At 52.0% G+C, this 22,950-nt stretch overlaps 1 protein-coding gene and 1 long non-coding RNA gene across 5 annotated transcripts in view; both read right to left on the bottom strand.

The window, feature by feature from the left end:
- Positions 1 to 22,950, bottom strand: part of PLXNA4 (plexin A4) — a 628,886-nt gene that overhangs the window by 261,321 nt on the left and 344,615 nt on the right. The window lies entirely within an intron of this gene.
- On the bottom strand, positions 4,226 to 21,115 carry LOC146394943 (uncharacterized). Its single transcript, XR_014833831.1, has 2 exons — positions 14,700 to 21,115; positions 4,226 to 4,388 (listed from the first exon to the last, which is right to left on the bottom strand). It is a non-coding gene; the product is annotated as an uncharacterized LOC146394943 (long non-coding RNA).

The raw sequence follows: 22,950 nt of genomic DNA, 5'->3' as shown, positions 1-22,950 counted from the left end.
CAGTCCCAGCAAGCAGTGACCCAGTCCCTGGCCAGGTCCAGGCTTAGAAGGTCCTCCCCAAGGTCAGAAGGACAAGCCCAGAAGATGGGAAAGAAAAGGCAACCATTCCTCACACACTAAGATTCTCTGACTGCAGCCAGGCTACCAAGTTGTAGACGCACTTAGAGTGTGTGCACTGGGAGTTGCTGAGACCACGGTGGCAGTTTTGGAGTGTTTGGCTCCTGGACACCTCTGGGCGCAGGAGCCCCAGGTGCACAGACACTTTGCTGGCGTGTCTCACTTTCCCCTGGATGGAAATCCAGACCACAATATTGCTCTGAAACCCAGGGAGCCTTTTGAAGTCATTGTGTTCCGACTTCAGACCACGTACACACAAAACCGCTGGCCTTCATTAGGGGGAGAAAAAGCTGTTGGATGGTTTGGCTACTAACTGCTTTTTTGGCATTTTCGCAATGGCTTTCAATAACGAGGCACCCATGGAAAGGCAGGGGTGGTGGAGGGGCGATACAGCAGCAACAAAAGGGAGGGATCTGGAAAAATGGGAAACTTCCATCTGCGATAAGAAACCCTTATGGCTCTTATTAGGCTTTCTGCTCAGGCAGGGAGGTCCCCTGGCTTTAATAAAATCTCATTTTCCCCTTAAACTCTCCCATGTGGTAGGCGCCCAGAGTTTAATGGGGACAGAAGAGATGATTCCAACCTGCGGCTCAGGTGGCCGGGGGGCCCCCCCACCTCCAGGCCCGCAGCCGGGATTGATTGCAGAGCGGCGGGGCCAGCGACACGCAAGCTGCAGCGCATCAGAGAATAATCACCCGCCGTTTGATGCTGACCCGGGCCAAACGAAGATGGCAGCCTGGCTCCCGCGCGTCCCCGCTCCGAGGAGGGAGCAGCTCATCCCCGTCTCTATTAAGAGTGGACCCAAGGAGTAGGTCGACCAGCTCCAACATGTGATTTATTAGGGGGCATCTGCATTTGAAAGGCTCTGTGGCTTTCATCTCTGCCTGATTCCTGAAGGTTCCCACCAGCATTGGGGGATTGTGTTCATTAGGACCCGTGAGTGGGGGTGAAGGCATCTCCCCCGTCACATGCACTTCTGTCCAGGGGTCTCACTCCCAGTTCTGAGGGGCTGATCCACGAAGCCTAATACCGTCCGACAGACTCCTTCAGAAGACAAGCCGGATGTCAGCGGCGAAGCTGTTGGGAGATGCCAAGCCAGAGCCAGCAGAGGCTGGAGGGAGGGAGAGCGGGAACAGCCGGTAATTAAAGTCGCGGGTGGGTACCAGAATGCATCCATCAGAAATCCACAGAGATGAACATAGCCCGTGACGGGAGCTGCAGTTGGTTCTGGGGTTTTTTGGTTTGTTTTTGGCTGCACTCATGGCGTACGGATGTTCCCAGGCTGGGGGCTGAACTTACACCTGAGACCTGACAATGCCAGGTCCTTAACCCCCGAGCCACCAGGGAACTCTTGGCTCTGGGATTTTAATTCCACTATTGCAAAAGGAGCCCCACTTATTAAGCTCTTGAGCCCTAGCCCGAGGACAGTCAGAAACGTCTCGACTAGCAACACGATTTCGACTTCTAGACAAATCTGCGTGAAGCGCTTGCACCAACAGGGAGCATATCACTTGCATCTGGCAATTGTATTATCAATTCCAACAGGCACGCTTGCTCTTAAATCCACAAAAATGTTCCGGCTTCCTCCAGGGAACAAAACACTGGAGGTGGTAAGGCACGCGAGAGTCAGTTCCGGCCATCACCTGACAAGTTAATTTCTGCCCAGGATGAGCTCTCCATCTCTTTCAAGGTGTCAGAGAGCTCCTCTGATCAACAGCAGGCTCCAGTGTGCACGGGAAAAGACGGACAGAGGCAAGACTGCCCTCCCATTTCCGTCCTGGAGAGCGCGGGCTGACATTGGCAAGGCCTCTGATGGGGACGCCCACCCTGTCTGTGCTCCTTATCCCAAAGCAAAGAGTGGAGCTGGGATTTTGGGTCCTGGTGGAGGCCTGGGCAGGGCCAAGGTAGGAAAGGAGCCCGGTCAAACCCAGACTTCCTGGGGCAGGTGTTAACCAGACAAACTTATCTAGAAGCATGGCATCTTGGCCGCCGTCTTGGAGGTTCTCCAGAGACTGAAACCGCTTGCTCACTCGGACCTGGCCCAGCCCTTAGAAAGATTTAGGACAACATCATAAAACTCAGAGACATCTTCCTAAGGGTCCAGACGTCTGGCTGTTCCTCCCCGAGAAGTGGAAGTGTCTCTCGAGGCTCAAGGAAAATGCCACGTGGCAGGGGTCCCCTCAACTCCGTTCACCGAAAACACATGCTGCGTGCCCTCTGGTTGAATGCCACTGGGGACCAAAGACGGTGTCGATGGCCCTGGCCCACACAGCCTCACAGAGGGCCCAGGAGGCAAAGCAAACACTTGATCAAATGATCACAACCCAGCTCTGCTCAACATGGGAATGAAGAGGGGCCCAGCAGCTGTCTATGAAAGCAGGGGATTTGTTCTGCTCCCAGGTAGGGAGGGAGGGACAGATCAGAGACAACGTTCTAGAGGAGGTGACATCTGAGCTGGGAAGGAGGTCCTAGAACCATCAAAAGGGTGGGAAAGAGGCTGTGTGCAGCAGGGAGGTGGGAAACAACAAGGTACAGCTCTGAGCTGCTGGAGGATAGGGCCTGGGGGACCCTGCTTGCAATTTAGAGGAGCCAAAAGTTAACAGGGACCAAGAGAGGCAGGAGGCAATATTTCCTTACAGTTCGTGGACAGCAGGTCTGTGGGTGTGACCTCAGACAGACGCCTGAAACTTAGAGAACTTCAGTTTCCTCATTGGTGAGAGGGGCCTGGACACTTGCCCTGCCTGCACAGTGTCTCCCTGAGAATCAGATCCAGGTAAGATCTGAATGGCGTTACTCTTGCTGCTTTGTAGAAATGCAGAGAGGGGTCATTACTCAGCACTGAGTGTGCCGGCATCTGCCCAGATACTGTTCAAAGTTGCTGGAAAAATCCTTGGGCTTTGCAGCCAGGGAGGAAAAGTTTCTATTGCACAACCAGCCATGGACTTGGGGCGGCGGAGGCAGAGCACCCCAGACTCTGCGGCTGCTCCACACAGAGTCCCGTACCCGCTGCATCCCGATGAAGTGGCTATTTCTCCTCATTTACACGCCACTCTCCCAAATGCCTTCCTTTACAGGTGCTATTTTGAAGGCCCTTCAAACCCTTTGTCTATAAACAGCAATATCAGCCAAGGCACTTTCAGCAAGAAGCAACCACAAGGAAACGGAATTGCGGCTGTGAAATCTCGGCTCGCAGGAAGCGGTTTGCTCAGTGATAACCGTTTGTCAGGAGCCCTGATCAATCCCGGTTCAGGCGGGAGAGACGGCCTCCCAGCGTCTCCATCCTGCTGCAGTGAAGGCAGCAGCGCCCCTCACCTCAAATTTTAGCTGGTGGGCCCCACCCAAGACTTCGGTTGGGGTTTGGGATCAGAAGACCTTGTCCCTGTGATTGTCCTAGAAAGGACACAAGCTGACTGTCACCCTAACCAAGCCCCACCTGGGGCCCTAGGGCTTCATGGCACCTCTGTCTTCCCAGGTCAGCCTTTGGCTTTGGGATGTGAATCAGGGTTAATCCTCTCTCTTCTTTCAAAGGGAAGAGCCAATCCCGCCCTGGGCAATGTTTGTGATGGGGAAACTTACCTTGCCTGCCTGCAGAGCTCTCTGTTCATCAAACATGAATGCCTGCAAAAACTCCTCTCCCAGCCTCATGAATTTTGTAAAAAACAAAACACAGGGAAAAAAAAAAAAAAAACCCCAAAAAACCCACAACAACAACCTACACCGTATTCCCCAGATTTTCTCTATGAGACAATGAGAGACCTCTCTCTCTCCCTCCCTCTCTGTTTCTTTCTCTGTCTCTGTCTCTCTCTCCCTCTCCCAGCTAGGAGAGGCTATGTAGGAAGAGCTGGTGAATCCGAGATGTTTCTGTTAGTGAGCTGTGCCCAGTAGCCTTGTTTACTGGGACCCACTTGGAAAAGAGCCAGGTCTCAAAATACATATGTTTTTCTCCTCTTACCAGAATCATTTCCAACGATTTCAGTCCTAAAGATCCCTTTTCCGAGTTAAAAGCCCTCTGCTCCTGTTTACAGCCTCTCACAGGATGGCCCTTAAAGAATGTGTTTCTCTGATAAGCACAGAGCTTTTCCAGATACAGGTTCTTTCAAACCTAACATTTCTTTTTTTTTCCTGTCTTTTTGTCTTTTTCCCTTTTCTAGGGCCACTCCCACGGCACCTGGAGGTTCCCAGGATAGGGGTCCATTCGGAGCTGTAACCACCGGCCTACACACAGGCACAGCAATGCGGGATCCGAGCCGCATCTGCGACCTACACCACAGCTCACGACAATGCCAGATCCTTAACCCACTGAGCAAGGGCAGGGATCGAACCTGAAACCTCATGGTTCCTAGTCGGATTCGTTAACCACTGCGCCACAACGGGAACTCCTAAACCCAACATTTCTTAAAAAGAGGAAAGGAAAAGGGCAGAGGCAAGAGGAGCTGCGATGACCACCTCGGCGCTGGGAGGAAAACTGAGGTGCAGGATGGGACTCCTCCCCACCTGTGGTACCCACACAGCGCAGAAGATGGATGGGGTGCCAGGCTCCCCACCTGAGGCCCAGAACTTCATCCTCAAGGCGTCTAGAGACCCAGCCTTCGTCCTCTTCCTGCCCCTTGCCCACCTCGAAGCTTTGCTGCTTGAAGAGACTTTAATTTCCTCGTGCCCTTCTGTGGCCACCAGCACAGAAATAGCAGAGTAGGTTCTACTTTCTCCTGGAAAATCACTTTGTTTCCGGGAGACGTCTGTGAGCAGGAAGATGTGGCGGGCGGTGATGATGGGAACTCGAGAGACCCAGGCTGAGGATCGGGAAGGGCTGAAGTAGCTGGTGTGACAGAAGCGCTCTTTCTGCCAACACTCGGAAGAGAGGAAAGGGAGAGATGCTCGGGCTTCGGGACAGTTCGGCTGGCTGCTGAGAGGAGGGAGCTGAGACCTGGCAAGGGGCCTACAGAGCAGCCCACCAACTTCTGCCATTACAGCTCTGCTTCCTCGAAAGGGCGGCCCCCCCGGGTGACCCATCCCGGGCCCCATCATCACGTTCTCCCGGTAAAATCATCTATGCTGTGACTAAGGTTCTCCAATTATCTTGTTTCTGTCAGAAGCACCTAAGGCATTCTCAGGAGTCACGTGGTACCTGCACGAAGGCACTGACGGTCACAGCTCAGCATCTTCCATCGCAGAAGCGATTTTTGTCTCATGTGCCAGAGGTCTCAGGCTCTCAAGCCATGAGAATAGTTATTCTTCCCAGGTAGGATTGGAGATGTGTTGAAGAGCAAAGAGGAGGGGTGTTTAACGTGGAGTTCCAGATTCTTACCACCTCTGGCAACTGGTTGGCACATGGCATGTTCTGGGTGGTTATGTCTGACTTTGTGGTTGAGGCAAACCCTCTCTAATACAGTGCAGCCGCTGGAGACCTGGGGGGCGGGGGGTGGTTGTTTGAGCAGGAGGCATGAAGCAGTCTGTCCTGACTCCCCTACAGTGGCATATCTCTGCACACTCTGCCCAGTCCTGACTACCAGAGGCCAGAGAAGTGCCCTTATCAGCTCCTCATTCCTCCAAAAACTTCTGGGCATTCCAAGAAGCTTCATGGATAGCTGCCATGGCAAATTGCAATCTTAGACCAGTCATTTCACTTCCCTGGGTCCCAGATCTCTCATTTGTAAAACGGGGCTTAAAGAAAGAATGAGAATGACTTAGAATATTCAAAAGCCCCTCCCACCTCTGATTTTCTTGGAGCCACTGATAGGGGCACTTCCACTGCAGACTCTCAGGACATACCTGCTGTGGGACTCAGTCTCCTTTCAACCAAGAGGGCAGCCAACACAACTCTGAAATGGGCATCTGTCCTCTTGTTGAAAGGTTCTGAAATGGCCATTAGTTCCATAAAACTTGGTGCAGATGTTCAAGTGAAGGTTGGACAGAACCTTGGTGGAGTGGTTGTGCACCAGCAAGGGTGAGTGTGTTCTGTGGGAAGGGTATGGAAGCAGCCAGAGGTGGTTTAACTAGGCAGCTTCTCATTCCCTTCTCACGCTGGGAGCCCGTGACACGCAAGAGAGAACAAGGACCGCCCTGATGAGACCCGGTATTTACAAAAATCCCTGGAGGAGAGGAGGAAATGGAGGTAGCATCTCAAGGCTTTGTCAGAGAAGTCTTCCTTTATCCAAAGCATCTGTGGCCTGGTCCTCTTCCTTCCCACTGGGCACTGTGAGTACCTCTATGGAAGCCTGGGCTCTGTATTCTTCCTCCCATGGTGGGCTTTTTTTTTTTTTTTTTTTTTTAGGGTCACACCCATGGCACATGGAAGTTCCTGGGCTAGGGGTTGAATTTAAGCTGCAGCTGCCAGCCTACAGCCACAGCAACACCAGATCCAAACCACGTCTGCAACCGACACCGCACCTTACGGCAACATCGGGTCCTTAACCTACTGGGTGAGGTCAGGGATAGAACCTGCATCCTCAGAGACACTACGTCGGGTTCTTAACCTGCTGAACCACAATGGGAACTCCTGGGCTGTTTTTAAACAAGTGGGTGCTTGACTCTTTGACCAGCCTAGTGCCAAGAGCATAATCGATGTTAATCAAATGTGGAAGGAAAGAATAAAAGAATGAATGAAGAAACCATCTTGCTCAAGGTCACAAACCATCAATGACAGAGTCAATATCAGAACCCCGGCTTCCTGAAGTCGAGGGGACAGCACTTCATATTAACTCTGCCAATTTTCCAAGCAATGAAAGATAGGGACTTGGAGAATAGACTTGTGGCTGCCCAACAGGAGAGAGAGGGAGTGGGAGGGATCGGGAGCTTGGGGTTATCAGACACAACTTAGAATAGATTTACAAGGAGATCCTGCTGAGTAGCATTGAGAACTATGTCTAGATACTCATGTTGCAAGAGAACAAAGGGTGGGGGAAAAAATGTATACATGTAAGAATAACTTGATCCCCATGCTGTACAGTGGGGCAGGGGGGAAGATAGCTTCTGATGGATTGCTCTTCTTAGTCTACACACCATCTTTAGAGTTCAAGGCTTTGTGGTGGAGACCAGTTTTTCAATTAATTCACGCCCGACCTTTGCTATCTGTACACATGATCTTGGAGCCAATCACTACCATCTCCTCTACGCACACCCACGCCTCCCCCAAGGTAGGCTCTCCACATAATTTAAAAGTGTTGACTTAACTTATGGCTTAAGAACTGGTTGAGAGCTGTTGAAATCCCATCTGGGATTCCAGAAGTAGAAGCAGCCCCTCCCCTTGGAGCTTTTGGGAACCACAGACAACTTTTTTAATGAACCAAAATACCAAAGAAATAACTCTCCGGACAGTTGTTATCTATTGCCCAACTCCCCGCAGAGAGCAGCCTGTGGAATTTGCAGCGATGCAGTCACGTGCAAAGGGCAGCAGCGGGCCCTGTGGTAATAACCAGGAGGCAGCGTTGGCCAGCTTTTCTCCCCTGAGAGCTTGTTTTTCCTCCTCTGCAATACTGCAGCCCTCTTGACTCAACCGACCTAGTCCCTGGCAGGAACGCGGCACTGGAAGCAGATGGATGGACCTGAGAACCTGCCCAGAGACACAGGGAGACGTGGAGGTGGCAGATGAGGTGATATGGCCCTGTATCCCTTAGTGTGTTGCCTAAGCATGGAGGGTGGCCAGCCTTGAAGAATTGCCTAATCCTAGTTTTAAGAAACCTGCCAACATTCCAAGAATCCAGGAAATAGCCATCCTTTGTGGAGAGCCTGCAAAGGAGCTAGGACAGATTTAAAGCATCGGGAAAAGGGCCATGGGGGACGGAGCCCTGATGGTTCTTGGCAAAGTCAAGAGAGACAGTCCCTTAAGGCAATGTCTTTCAAACCTTAGCGAGCCACAACATCACCTGGAGAACTTGCTACAAGCCCGATGGCTAGATTCCCCAACCCCAGACTCCCTCTCTCTGTAAGCCTGGGTCTGGAATGTGCATGTCTAACAAGTTCCCAGGTGATGCGATGCTGCTGGTCCAGGAGCCACGGCCTCAGGGGCATTCATTCCAACTGGAGTGAACTAGGCGGGCCACCTGGAAGAACTACCTGTCATGAAGGTTCAGACTAAGGTTCAGATCAGGTTACTGAGGACAGTGAGGAAAGCTCTTGGGCCGGATACTCGTATTTCCACAACAGATCTGAATCAGTTTTGCTTAGCTGCAAGGTAATTTTATCTACCACCAGCTATATTTATATTCCAATATGAGATGATAGAGTCTCCTACCTTCCAAGCATAATCACATATAGTACATACATCAGTACATGAAACTGGTGTGGAGGGTGGCTGGTTGGTTGGTTTTTATCCCTGTTTTAGATGAGGAAAGTGAGGCTCAGAGACTCCTGCAAAGTCTCTCAGCTGGTATGAGGTAGAAACAGGATTCAAACTCACATCTCCAGTCTCACCATGTCTTTAGGAAGGAGGGGAGGGAAGGGCTGCAGGTACCAGTATTTTCCTAAATTGTATACTATGAATCAGTGGGGTTTTTTTGGTTTGTTTTGTTTTCTTTAGGAGCCCTTATTCTGCTTTGCACACACTCACACACTGGGGTAAACATGCAGACCACGCCTGGTGTGATCCAAATTGGATTAGAACACAGAAGAACTTTCCCAAAACTCGCCCCTCTTGTCCAATGCACAGCCCTCTGTCCAAGGACCCAGCCCCAGCCAGGCGGTCACAGGGCTCTGTGCCCCCCCCCCAACCCCGCAGCACCTCCAGGCCTGGTTGTCATTCAGATCTCCTCCCCTTGCACCTTTCCAGGCTTCCTGAGCCAGAGAGTCCAACCAGAGCTGTTAGTCACTGCAGCATCTCACAATCAATTATTCATACTACTATCTCTGCTTGCTTTGAGGGAGAAAAAGGAAAAAAAAAAAAAAAAGGGTTCGAAAAGACAAGGGAGAGGGAAGCCGGGGTCTCTTTTCTGTGCAGGGTATAGGGATTAGAGCCTTAGGTGCGTTTTCTAAGGAGGTGCCTGCCTTTGCTCTCTTGGATGAGCAAAAAAGGTGGGAGGTACCTTCTTTCCCTGAAGCCTCAAGAAGAGGAAGCCGGAGGAGCGCATAGACCGCAGCCGGATTTCAGGGGTCAGAACAAGGCTGGCCTTGGCTTGAACCAGAGTCTCTCGGTGGTGGTTTGCCTTGTCTGCCTGGGTAATATTTGACCAGCTGAGGGGTACAGCACAGAAGCAAAATCGCATTGCTGCTGACTCCCATCTGTCACGCAGCCGGCTCTATGCTCTGTGCCTTCCTCAGGAAAACAAAGAGAGCTGTTCCAACCCACCTGGCGGGATCCAGGTGAGCATCAGGAACCAGACACCTGTGGCAGGGTTCCCCAAGCCTGCCAGGAGCCTTTCGCACGAAGCAGGCCTCGTTGATTCTGGTGAAATGATCAAGATTTTTAAATTGCTATGTGTGGCATTTTGCAAATGGAGAGCACTACGGCATCAACTCATTAATAAGAGAGGCGAGTGTGGGCCTGGTCTGCAATCATTGTCATTGCAATTGAAATGCTCTACGATGAAAAGCCATTCTTTGTATTCAAAGACAATACTACTAACAGCACAATAAGTGCTTATTTTCCATTGCACAATTACCGTATATTGTCTGAGCTACCAATATATTTGAGTGTTCGCAGAATGTGTCTGTGTGAATGTGCATATGTGTGTGTATACTTATATACACATATACCCACACACAAATATATACACAAATCTAGTTATAAGTAGTATCTGTCCAAAAACGTACTGACGTTCCTGAACGGTTTTATGTGTATAAAAGTCTTAGGAGTGTTTTATCTCTTAAGTAAGAATGCAGGTTCTCTTGGGCAACATTTTCCCTTTGACCTTCTATATCATTCTTAGTTCAAAACAGGATGCATCCTTCACAGGGAGCCCTTAATACATTCTGATTGGCTACTGGGTTGTGCGATGACTCACAGGTCATCTCTCCGAGGCCTCCTCACTGCACGTGTCAAGAGATGGTCCAGCCACCCAGCAAAGCCATGGACAGGCTCAGAGAAAGACCCCCCTTTACCACTGAGTTAACTGGCTGGCTGGCTAAAGACCTTGGGGTTGGCCATTGATAATGTTAAAATCTCTCTGCTCTCAAATCTTGATGCTATTCGAACAATTCTCTGAGGTTCTAATTTTTACATTTAATTTTTCCCATGGAAAGCAATAAATGCTCATAGACAAATTTTAGAAAGAGGTATATAAACAGAAAAAAAAAATGACGTCTTATCCCATTTTCCAGCATGGCTGTTATTAGCATTTGGGTGGATTTATTTCTAGTTTTTTATTTTACGCATTGTAAAAACTTTCAACTGTATCCTGCCTTTCCACTTAATGTTGTTGCACAAGAACTGGTTATAATATTGGTCTTTATAAACTAAATTTTAAGTGGCTGCATAACATGCCAAACATACCTAACCATTCCCCTACAAATGGGTATTTAGATCAATTCCAATTCAGCTAAATAATGCTGAAATATGTATCTTGGTGATTAGCATCACTTTTAAAAGTTTGAATTGATTTCTATAAAAATCATCACTAGTTCAAAGGACCTGAATCTTTTAGAGGCTCTTGCTAAATATTTACAAATTGTCTTCCAACAGTGTTGTACTGGTTAGAATTCCCAGCAGCCAGGCTTCAAATGCAAACAGAGCCAGTTTCATATGGCACCCGTGGGACTCATTTCTAAAGAACTGTTTACAATGCATTTCCACTCCTTCAGCATCCCTGTTTACCTGTCCCCGTGCAGGCTCAGAGGGCCTGTTACGCACCTCTACCCCCAGATACAGACAGTCTAGTACAAAGGCGGTGTGCCCTTCAGTGAAATCTCCAGTTTGGGAACGTATTTCCAGCCCCAAGTCTGGAGCAGCTCCCGAACCCATCGGCTCCCTTGGGACAAGAACCTACAGACAAGAGTGGTGCAGTGGAAATGGATCCAACTAGTATCCATGAGGATGCAGGTTCAATACCTGGCCCCGCTCAGCGGGTTAAGGATCCGGTGTTGCCGTGTGTTGTGGTGTAGGTTGCAGATGTGGCTCAGATCCTGTGTGGCTGTGGTTGTGGCGTAGGCTGGCAGCTGCAGCTCCGATTCTACCCCTAGCCTGGGAACTTCCATATGCTGCAGGTGCAGCCCTGAACAACAACAAAAAGAACCTATGGCCAGCCTTAACAAGAATGCGGCACTGATGTGCATCCCATCAGAATCACTTGGGGTGTCCTGGGGCTCTGAGCAACAGCATTTTCACTCACTCAAATAATCGGGTTATGGCATCATCAGTCTCTAACCTTAAGACTTTTGCCGCCACGCAGTCTCCACCACATTTTATGTCCCAGTGAACTAGGAGAAACGACGGGAGCATACAGCACCAAGTGTTCTCACCTCCTACCCCACTCTCCTCCAACTCCCGAGCTTTCCTGATTGGGTGTCATGGAATCGTACGGGATGCTGGTCATGCAGGAGATACAGCCGTACCCAGTCATGGCCCATCGTGTTAATCAGAGAAGCAAGGACGACACTAACTTTTCTTTGGGGCCCTCCTGCTCCAGGAGCTAACAGGGCTTTAGCATTTAGGATCAAGCACAGCCAGCACGTCCAGGTTATCCTTTCTTTCCTACTGCAGAGGCTGGTGTGGGTCTAAGCAGAGTTAATCACTTAAAGGTACAAAGAAAGTGGGCTCCAACCTCTCTCTCTCTCCTCTCTCTCTCTCACACACACAGTGTGTCCAGGGGACTCTGGCTACAGAAGTGGATAAATGAGCATGAGATGATCACGTTTTTTTCAGGGAAGATACAAACCAGGTCTAAGAGACAACTGAGTTCTGACTGGAGAGTCCATTTTGCTGAACTTCACAAGGGATAACTCAAGAATGGACCTTCCCTGAAATCCAGTGTCCGGGAGTGCCTGCAGGGTACCAGAGGCAGGGGAAAAAAGACCAATTACCCAACTGCTGAGTGGGGAGGCATTCTTTGAAGTCTTTTTGTCCCCAGGCGCTTGGGATGGTCCACTCTGAGCTCTGACATCTGGCTGGGTCCCACCAAGTAGATGCTGACTCCTCTGTTTCCATTTTCCAACATCCAAGGCACACACTATGCTAAACAAGTCGCTGCCGCTCTGAAATTTGTCTTGGTCTGGCTGTAGCTGGAGAGCAGAACTGCAGAGTAACTGTGGCTCTGGGGAATCTGGGGGCCCCCCTGCAGCTGGAGGGTAGGGAAGAAGCTAGTACCAGGCATCTAAACAAGGTGAATCCTTTTAGCGTCTAATAGATTTGGACCACGGTACACATCCCGTTTTCAGTAAACACCTGTACTAAAGTTCGGCTTCACAAAATGTGTTAAGAGGCCCAACAACTAAGGAACAGGGCTAACCAGAGCACAGTCATGGAGCCAAATGCTGGATCCACCAAATATCTTTGCTCTGGCTCCTTGGCCAGAGACACTAACCCCGGCCCTGAACATCTGTCTCAAGAAGGCACGAGGTGGCATCTGTTTTAGACAGCAAGGGAGAGCAACCAGAGCAGGTTGGTGCATTTCTGTACCTGGAAGAACAACTCAGAAGTCCCACCTGATTAAGCAGCCCCTTTTATACAAAGGTGAGCGAGCACACATGTATAGACATTCTCAATGACAAGTCCTCCTGCAGCCAAACTAGGACCTCGTTCATGAAACACCCCAGTTGAGAGGTAAAGCAGCTTCAGGTCATCCAATCAATGCCAGGCCCAAATCAAAATCTACCCTCTCAATTAAATCTGGCTTAGCTGAAATCATATCCTTTTTGAACATTGGAGTGGCTGATTTCCAAAGGATGCATGAAGATCATTCCACACGTGGTTATTCAATAGCAACCTCTTTTCTGTGTGACTTTCCAACCAAATTAGCACTCAGTAAAGACGGCAAGGTGTTCCACGGAGCTTCTATCGTTACGGATTACTTGAGCTCAGAATAAGGGAGCATATAGCACCAACCCGTGAAAAGGCACTGATGGAAGGGGGCCCACAGGTACCCAGTGTTGGACCAGGTGCCAAGGGCGGGGGGTAGAAGAAAGAAAGCAAGATTTGAAAGGGGTCCTGCAGCTCTGCCATCCCCACCAGCCCTGTCCAGGATGTGTGACAACCCACAGCGGGCCAAGGACAACAGAGACTGCCAAGGCAGGGAGAGAGCTGGACCTGTTTACATTTCTGACCACTTCCCCTGCAGTCTGGTTTCTGCCAAATGACCGAGGTCAAACGTGGGCGGGCTCCAGCTGGCCCCCTTCTTGTTGTGACAGCGCTGGGTTCATTAACACCCAGCCCTGCCCCATGGGCATGGGAGGCAGGAAGCCTTCTCACTTGGCCTGTTTTCCAGCCTGGCTTATTCTTTCTCACAAGTGGGGCAGGTGGTTGCCACAGTGGAGTCAAATCCTGCTCAGGGACAGAGGGAGCGGGCTGTCCAGACCCGGTGTGGGTGCCTTGGGCATGCTCAGAGCCTTGCCGGCTGCAATCTCTGTTAGCTGGCACTTCCTGGAATCGGCAGAGGCTGAACTCCCCTGAGACATTCAACCTTTGTCTGAAATACCCAGAGTGCCGCCTGGGAAAGAAAACACTGAACTGAGCTTGGAAAACAGGCGACGCGAGGAAATGCCAAGGACATGGCCTGGATCCTCCGCAGGGATCGCAAGCCACCAGGGTTTGTCCTCCGAGGACAGGCCACCTCTGTACATGAGCTGCTGCCGAGAATCGGGGCGTCTCAGAGCCTGCAGGGCAGGGCAGAAGTCCTCTAGTCCCTGGCATCTCACACGACCCATGGCAAAGGGCCATTCTATAAAATTCTTTATCCATTGTAGATGGACGCTTTGGTCCAATACCATAAAAACAAATGACTAGAAAAGTGAAATTTAAAAAGAGAAAATGCGAATTCACCAACCAGGCTCTAGGATGTTGCAGAATTGCTATGCAAATTTCTAACTCATTCTTGCTGTCTCTCTGTATCTCTTACAGATAATTTGCAGACCACGTTTTGAACAGCACTGACCTAGACCTCTGCTACTCAAACTGTGATTCAAGGACCAAGAGTATCCGCTTCACCGGGGAGCTCATTAGAAACGCAGGCCATCAGGCCCCTCCCCAGACCTCTTGAATTGCAACCTGTATTTGCATAAAATCCTCAAATGACTTATGTGCCCGTTCATGTCGGAGAAGCTCTCGGGCAGACCAGATGCACATTAATATATCACAAATGTTTTCTTCACACTCAGCCTGTACAACGCCTCTGAAAAAAGGAGATACTCCTGTTGAAGCATCTTGACTAAGTCAGAGAGTGGGCGGGGCATGTAAAACTGAGCAGAGGCGGGGCAGGCCAGACACGTCCTGGGCACCGGGCCACACAGCCCATCTGTGGCTGGACAGCTCGATAGCTTGGGAGTCACCTGAAGATGGTGGTACAGAGTCGTCAGATCTCAAATGAGCCTAGGAATTCCCATTGTGACTCGGCGGTAGGGAACCTGACTGGTCTCCATGAGGACACGGCTTTGATCCCTGGTCTCGCTCAGTGGGTTAAGGATCCAGCATTGCCATGAGCTGTGGTGTAGGTCGCAGACACAGCTCGGATTCTGAGTTGCTGTGGCTGTGGTGCAGGCCAGCAGCTGCAGCTCCAATTCGACACCTAGCCTGGGAACTTCCATTTGCCGTGGGTGCGGCCCCCAAAAGACAAAAAATAAAAATAAATAAATAAATAAATACACAAATAAATAAATACACAAAACAAGCCCAGAGGAGTGAGCACACAGGATGAGAGATGTTTGTGAATCTGATGTTGGGAAATCTGGCCCTTCACCAGGGTCAAGTACAGAGTCCAAGGTCAAGCTGCTGGAGCAGACAACCTGATTCCACCACCGAGAGGGGGGCCCGCCCGACTGGAGACAGAAGCGTGTTTATTTAGATCTTGTCTGCTTAGCTGCTTGACTGGCGGCAAGGAGTTTGATTATCATTCTCCGGGGCTCTGTGCCCTCGGCCGGAACCGTGTTCCTAATCTGCCTGGCCATTAAGGGCTCTCTGCAGCCCCGCTGTCTCCCGCACAGGGCTGGCGAGGCTGGCAGCCCCGGGGGCCTGCTCTCTGGACCCCTCCTCCTGGGTCTATGCTTCTGTCTGGGGCTGCAGAGCCCCTTCCATCAATTCTCCCTCAGGGGCAGCCTGGGTCCTTAATTCATAAAACAGTGAGCCTGCACGCGAGGGGGGGAGAAGCCACAGCCCTATTAGTCCGGCCCAAGGAAATGGCGAGGGATGTGCAGTGACGCCCCAGCGACCCCACCTCTGGGCACAGACTGAGTGCCACCCCACCCCTTTGTGTCACCTGCACTGTGACTCCACTCCAGCCTGACCCTCATAAGTCCCCTCCTCCTCCACCAAAACTCATCAATTCATGGAGCTGGGAGACCCTCAAAACCGAGGTCCTCAGTGGCTCAGTGTCTCATCCAGCGTTACCCAGCTAGTTTGTGAAGCTGCCTAAGCTGATGTAAGCAAGTCAGTGATTTGTGAGTCAATCACTCATATGAATCCCCCAGATATTCCACCACTGTGACAATTTTTGCACTCCATATTATGTCGTAATAATCCACCCTACTCTCAGTTTGGGTTCAGAAAAAGTGGTCACCTTATTAGCAAATTTCCTCTAGTCCTGACCTTGTATTTTTCACCTACTCAACTAAAAGGTCCAGCCATCCAGCCCTCTGAAGGACAAGTCATGAGGGGTCCCACCCTATTACTTTCCAAGGGGAGCCCAGAGGCCTCAGGGCCCCAGCAGGGGTTGCGCTGGCTTCAAGGGTGGCCAAGGCAGGAATGGTGTTGACCCCTGGGTTGTGGGATACAGGATCCGCTCAAGCCAGGGATCGTCAGATCACCCCCTTTTCTCATCCCCTCCAGATCTGGGAGAGTCTGGGAAGCGCAAGTCTCAGTACTCCATGCTTCAAAGGCAGCCTTCTTTCTGTCAAGTCCTGTAACACAGGAGAAGGACTAGAGTCACTGAAGCAGCGACAAGCAGCTTGGAGCAGAGGTAATGGCCTTCCCGGAGCTCGGCTGCAAGTGACAGTGTTCTCAGAAGGAAAGGCCAGCTGCCAACACAGCTATCATGGACTGCCCCTGTCAACAGAGGGAGCCCCAGCAGGACCCCAGCATGATGGCCCTGTGCGTTGTCACCCCCTTTCCCGCTAGTGACACCCCATCCTCAGCGTCTTCTGAGAAATGCCCTCCACACCCAGCATTTCAGCCTGTGCCTGGGATTCCTTGAAAGTTCAATTCAGCTTTTACTTCCTCATAATAGTTGGGCAGGAGATGGGCACAGCTCTCCCTTTCTCCTTTTATGCTCTTAATCTTGGAAAGCGATGCCTATAGTAAGAAGGGAAATTCTTTTCTGGCAACCTAGAAGCCAGGGAACAGAGAAGACTGTGCAGGAGGGGGGAATGCGGAGCGTGAGGCCGAGCTGATCCTCCCCAGAACCACCGGTCAGTCTTCGGGTATCTCCCTCCAGCCCTCCTCCGCCTGAGCCAGGCAAAGGGAGGCCAGATCTTGCTCCTGCTCCCCGCCCGGGAGCCAGCATCATGGACAGCTGAGTCTGTCCCAAGCCAGGAATGCAGAAGGTTTCCCTTTTCTGCCCCTGTCTCCTGCCACCGCTCCTCATTGTCCCACTCAAATGGAAGTGGGAGGCAAGGGCACCAGAGTGTCCCCAGTTTAAAGAGAAGGCAGAGGATCTGGAGCACAAACAAAGGATGGTACGGGAGCACATCTCAGGACATGGGAGAACGACTTGTGTACATTTCTGCCTTCCTTCTCAACCACAAGTTTCTTAAGGGTGGGGTCTAACTGCCCAGGGCACAAAGGACACTCAACTTATTGCATGAACAAGTGGATGGATGAAGGCGGGAAGGAACGGTACCAAGAGCAGAAACACACCTAGCTAGCTACGAGTGAAGCTGGTTATCTTTGGGCAGTAGCTGTCTCTCGGGTTCACCGTTTAGTATTAGGATGAAGCTGGTGCTCGAAGCTTGTCCTCTGCCTCCTCCCACGAAGACCACAGCCCCAACCTCCCAGCTCTCGCGCATCTGAGTCCTGAGCTGGAAAGAGCGTCACCTGGGAAGCCGACCCTCCGGACAGGCAGCAGGTGCCCCAGAGGCCCTGGCAGCCCCCGTGTGGCCTTGGCACCCTTCTGTGGGGAGGTGGGGAGCCAGGCAGCGCATGTTGCCATGTGCCCTGCTCGCAGTTACTGTGGCAACAGCCAGCATTCAGCCTCCTCTAGACGGTCCCACGGAGCCCTGCTGTCAGAGGCTGCGGCGATCCTGTCAACCAGGGTCGTCCTGGTCACGGCACGGTTCCAGCTGCCTCAAACCAGGGTGTGGACACAGACGCTAGCGTCCTGCTGAGCCTGGGGTGGGTCAGCAGACAAGACTCGCTTGTTCCCTCAAAACCCCACAGCCTGGGATACGCTGCATCTGTCTGAGCTCCCAGCCCAGCGGTCACGTCCAGGGAAGGTGCTCTTCCCGGGTTGCCATGGAGCCACTTCCCAAGCCCCTCTCCAGCCAGGCCCTGACCCACCCCTCCTCAGCCTCTGCTCCAGCCGAAGAAACCACTGCAAGTTCTCGTACAGGCTATCAATTCACTCCTCCGATTCGGCTTGGGCTGTTCCCCACCTTCTTCATTTGGAAGGTTTCGCTTACCCTCCCGGGTCAGCTCACTGCCCCCTTTCCATCAGCACCCCTTTCTACCACCTCTGACCCCAGAGCCAAACCCAGCCCCCTCTCCCCGTCCTGAGCTCCCACAGCAGGTGGTGAACCCCTCCACCTGGAGCTTTGTGGTTTCTGTGTTGTACTCCCTGCCAGACTGTGATCCTCTCAAGGTCAAGGAAACCATCCCTTTCATCTTAGCATCAGCCCAGCACCTAAGACAGCGCCTGGCACTTTTGAATGGGCTTTATTTAGTCTCAAGGGCCTACAAGTCAGAGGTGGTGTATTTGGCTTTGATCTGGATTTCAGACCAACATACGGAGAGCAAACGGTACCACATAACAGCTTTGGGTGGGACTGACTGTTGCTAGAAGCACCAACCAGCTCTTCTCTCAGGTCCTGATTTTCTCAGCCAGGCATTCGTTCATCCATTCATTCATTCATTCATTCATCTGAGAAGCATTTCCTGTGCATCTGCTGTGTGTGTGTGTGCTCAGCACTGGGAACTCAGAGGGGAACAAGGTACGTACGGCCTTGATTCTCTGCAGTCCTGAGACTCGGGGAGAATCAGGACAGGAATCAGACATGGTAAGGGATGCAGGGGGCTGAGGGATGCACAGAAGAGGCTCCTGGGCGCCCCTGGGAGCAGAGAGAGCCTAGAGGCATTAGCGGCTACAGCAAGCCCAGCCCGGAGGAGTCTGGGAGGGCGGGTGGACGCTGAGCCATACTGTCTTCAGGGTGCGGCAGTGCAGGAAGCCTTGCCTCAGAAGGAGGGCTGTGTTAGAATCCGGGGTCCCCAGCCAACTTGCCGGGCGGCCTGTTACAGATTCCAGGCACAGAGCTGTTGAGACGCAGGCCACTAATTTACACCCTCCTTTTTTTTCCTCCTTCATGCTAACTGGCATCCCTGTCTGACCTTCCCCAATCCCCTGACAACCTGGGTGTCTGCCTGGCCAGCAGCCATCCAGAATTTATTTTTTTCCAAGCCCTGGCTGAGACCCACAACACATGGGCGGGCGGGGGAGGAGGGGGACGTGAGCGGTTTGTGCTTGTGCAAAGCCAGCTCTTCCATTCAGCCCGTGTGCCGGGATGGGGCCCGCTTCCCTCTGAAGTGTTGCCCAGGCGCCAGGGCTGCCTCTGTCCTACCCCCTTGAGACACCCAGGCCGATTTCAGTGCAGATGGCACCAGCAGATGCCAGTCCCTGGGAAGACCCCTCCCCTCTAGCTAATGAGGGGAGCAGGTGAAGAGACCGGTGGAAGTGATCGGAGTGGGAAGTGGAACAGACCCTGGATTAAGGATGAGGAAACCCAGGTTCTAGCCCCAGCTCTGCTACTAATGAGCTGTGTGACTCTGGGCAAGTGGCTTGACCTCTCTGAGGCTGGGTGTGCCTGGTGGCTGAGTCAGGGATTCTAGGCGGCACAGGACAGCATATGCTGTTTTGAAAGAAAAGAGAACTGGGTCCTCACTTCTCGTCCACTGTGAATCTCCTGTGTGACACCGGGAGAATTCCCTCACCTCTCTGTGCCTGAGTTAGTCATGTTTTATAAGTCATACAGCGTGGGATTTAAACTGCGTTGCCATAAAACAAGGTCGCACTGAGCCTAGGAAGAAAACCATGCACATCTTTGAAGCTCTTTTGTCTACTTTCTTCCACTGCCCCTGCCCGGGCTTCCAGTCACAAGGGAGGGGTCAGTCCCCTAGCTGCATTTTCAACCCTTCTCTGAGCTCCTGCCCGTACAAATCTCCTTTCGCTTAGCCAGAGTCCTCTGCGGCCAACCCTGCCTCAGATCCGCCAGCCCCAGGGAGCTCTGGGACCAGCTCTGGGAATTCTTGCCCCGAGGGACCCAAGTCCCCATGGCATGCAAACAGAGCCCTGCCTTTCAGGGGCGGGTGAGGCCAGCTGCATCCTCGGTAGAGGTGAGGCTGGGCCTGTCCACAGCCCACAGCACACGGGTAACCACCACAGGCACTGATAAGTAGCCGCAGGGGCTATTGATCAGATAACCCCACTTTTTGCTCCTGGAAGTAGCAGAGAAACACCTAGTCAGGCATTCAGGTCTGGACTTGAGTGTAGGCTGGCCATAGCCGCCCCCCCCAGCCTCTTAGAAAATGCACAGGCGTGTCAGCTGCAAGAGGACCAGGCAGTGGGGCTCACAGAGGCCAGCTGGACTGGCTAAGGACCTGAGGACCCATCAGACTGGTGGGTGGCCAACCAGGCAGGGAGGAGGATGGGCCAGGGAGAGGGTGGGGGCAAGATGGATGGGAAATTTCTTTAGACGTTGAGGCCCTATGAGAAGAGGAAATAAATGAAAACCTTGGAGGAGAAGATCCAAACAGAGTCCCGCTGATGAGGGGTGCTGGCCACGAAAAATCTGAGGGATGCAGCAGTTGGCTGGGGCCACTGAGTCACTTACAAAGTATTGCAGGCAGTCAGGAACTTCCAACCTACATTGTTCATGTCTGGTGATGTGGCCCCTGATGTGCCCACTGGGGCAGAACCAGAATGCTTTCAAATCTGGGGATCCCATAAAAGAATGGGGAGACCCAAGAGTTACCTAGATAGCCCATGGAAATTTCTGGAATAATCATGATAACCATCATTTACGAAGCACTCACATATGTTAACTCTAGTTTTCAGAACAGCACTCTAAGATAAGCACTATATATTTTTCACATTTTACGCATCAGGGAAGGAAGGCACAGAGAGGTTAAGTAACACGCCCAAAGCTAAACAGCGAATTGGTGCCAGAGCCAGACTTTGAATCACAGGAGTCTCCTTGCAAAGCCTGTGTTCTTAGCTGCTATGCAGCTAAGTGAAGTGGGATGCTGCCTTCTTGAGGGCAGGGCCCTGCCTCTATGGGGGTGAACCCACTAGAAGGGCTGGAGACTCCAGGGCTGGCCTCGGCCCACACCAGCCCAGGCCTGGGCAGGGGGATCAGCCCCCAAACCCAGTTCTAGGCACCTGTCCCTCTGGCAGCTGGCTGGGGCGGCGGTGGCGGCGGCGGCGGCGGGGGGGAATGTGCTGGGACTTCACAGCACCGCCTTCTCCACAGGGCAACCCAGCCATTGGTTTTAGGCTGAAACTCCCCTCTGCAGCCCAACCTTCCTGAAAATTTTACAAATACTGAAAGATAAAAGCGCAGGGACCAGTATGAATGGGGTGGGTTTTTAAGAGACAGTGTTTAACATCCAGATCCCTCTGATGTGAGTAATTTGAATTCTGATGCATCTCTGGATTGTTTGTTGAATTATGCATCAGCAGCTTCTGGTGCCGGTAAAAAAAAAAAAAAAAAAAAAAAAAAGCCACCATCATGTGGTGGCTCAGAAACCTGCAGCAATGGAGAGGGTTGGGGGTCACAGTTTGGGTATGGAGACCCGCCTTTGATGGTCATGCAGCCGCACAAAGAGAGCGAGGCCAGGAGAAGGGGCGATGAGGTAGCAGGAAGGACCGGGGGAGTGAGGCGAGCTGCCTCCCCTCCACGTGCAGGAAAGCCCACTGCGAGGGAGAGACCCAGAGAGAAGGTGGGCAGACGTGAGCTTCCTGGAAGCCCAGCCACGTCACAGGACACGAAGAGACGGAAGTCCCCGAGCCAGGAATTCACCCATCATCTCTGCCACCGAAATGCGCTGCTCTCCTCCAAGTGGGAGCTCCCGCGGGAGGGGCTTCCTGCTTGGCCGAGAGGGTTACTGCTGCCGTTATTCATTTTTCCTAAGTCTTTTCTCATGTTTTGCCTCCTGGGACCCTTATTTAAAAACAGCAGCTAATGACAGTGTGCCCATTTGGCTGAGGGCGCAGAGCAAGGAGGTAACACACTTAACGTCACTTAGTGGCTGCAGTGAAGTTGGAATCCCTGTTTCTGGCCTCTCAGCCACCTTGCCTTCCATCAGCCTGGGCTTCCTGTCTCACGGTGGGGGCTCCCAGCATCTCTGACACCCACCGCTCCCACTGCTCAGGCTGGCAATGCCAAGTTCCTTGCCCGGGCCAGCAGAAAGCAGAGGCACCAAATCCCTGAGCCAGACCGCCTGGCCCAGAGCTGAGCTCTGCCTCTACTGAGGGATGTCGTTGAGCAGGTTATTTAACCTTCTGGACCTCACTTTCCTCATCTGTAAAATAGGCCTGATAATTGTTTTCACACCTCAGTGAATGAGACCACACGTTTGAAGAGTTTAGCTCAATGCCAAGGGGAGAGTAAGCCGTCAAAACACATTACACGCTGCTTTCATTATTGTTATTCTCCTGCAAACCTGCTGTGATCCCAAAGTTGGCCTGCGTAGAGCCTGACAAGTCCCCTGCCCTCCCGAGGGTACAAGGGCAGGTTCTGTTGAGTTTCTCAGACAAGGACCCTCGTGTCCAAGGTTGGCCAAGCCAGGAGGTCCCCAGGGTGTGCTGGAATCTCCTCTGCTGGTCTGGCAGGAACCTCATCCTTGCATTGGTCCTTTTCAAGAAGCCAGTGAGCCCAAACCCCCTTCCCAGACTGACCTAGCTTGAGAGTTTGGGCTCCAGGGACTCAGGGGGGCCCTCAGCCCAATTATAAATCAATCTAGCAGCCCTTGCCAAGCCCACTGCCATAAATGGCTCTAAAAGCTCAGCCTCGTCCGCCCTCCAGGCTCAGGGCTCCAGGATTAATGAGCATCAGCTGCAGGCAGGCTGCTGGGGACAGATGCCGACCTAATAATGAGCAGGGTGGCCCAGCCCTTGCAAACTCCAGGTGGGCGGGGCTGATGAGCAGGTGTCATTGTCATGCTGCCCCTTTGCTGAGTGTCACTTTGAAAGGCAGAGCTGTTGTCGTCAAGTGGCATCTCGTTACCCCCCGCCCTTGGGGTGCCATGGGAGTCTCAAGAGACCATCCACGAAGACCAGGGACTCTGAGGCCACACCCTCAAATCCTTGGCTGTACTGGGGACAAGGCTTTTCTCAAGGTCCCTCACCCTTGGGGCTGGAGAGAGGTTTGAGAATGTCCTCCTTCCCCATGCCACCCGGTTGTTGCATCCAAGTGCAGATGTCTCTGCTAGAATGTTCCTCAGCCATGACTCTGGTATAGTCAGGTTTCCCAAATACCTGGGCTTAGAGTTTGCCTGGAGTTTACCCACATCTGAGCAGACTTCGACAAGCACAAGCATCCAGCCTCATGCTGACC

Source organism: Sus scrofa, chromosome 18 (assembly GCF_054392235.1).
Source record: "Sus scrofa isolate SSC_HxYL_T2T_F1_AM1 chromosome 18, Sscrofa_HxYL_maternal_Yorkshire_Landrace_v2.0, whole genome shotgun sequence".
NCBI lineage: Eukaryota > Metazoa > Chordata > Mammalia > Artiodactyla > Suidae > Sus > Sus scrofa.
Note: the sequence above shows the minus strand (reverse complement) of the source record. Positions and strands in the feature narration are given on the sequence as shown.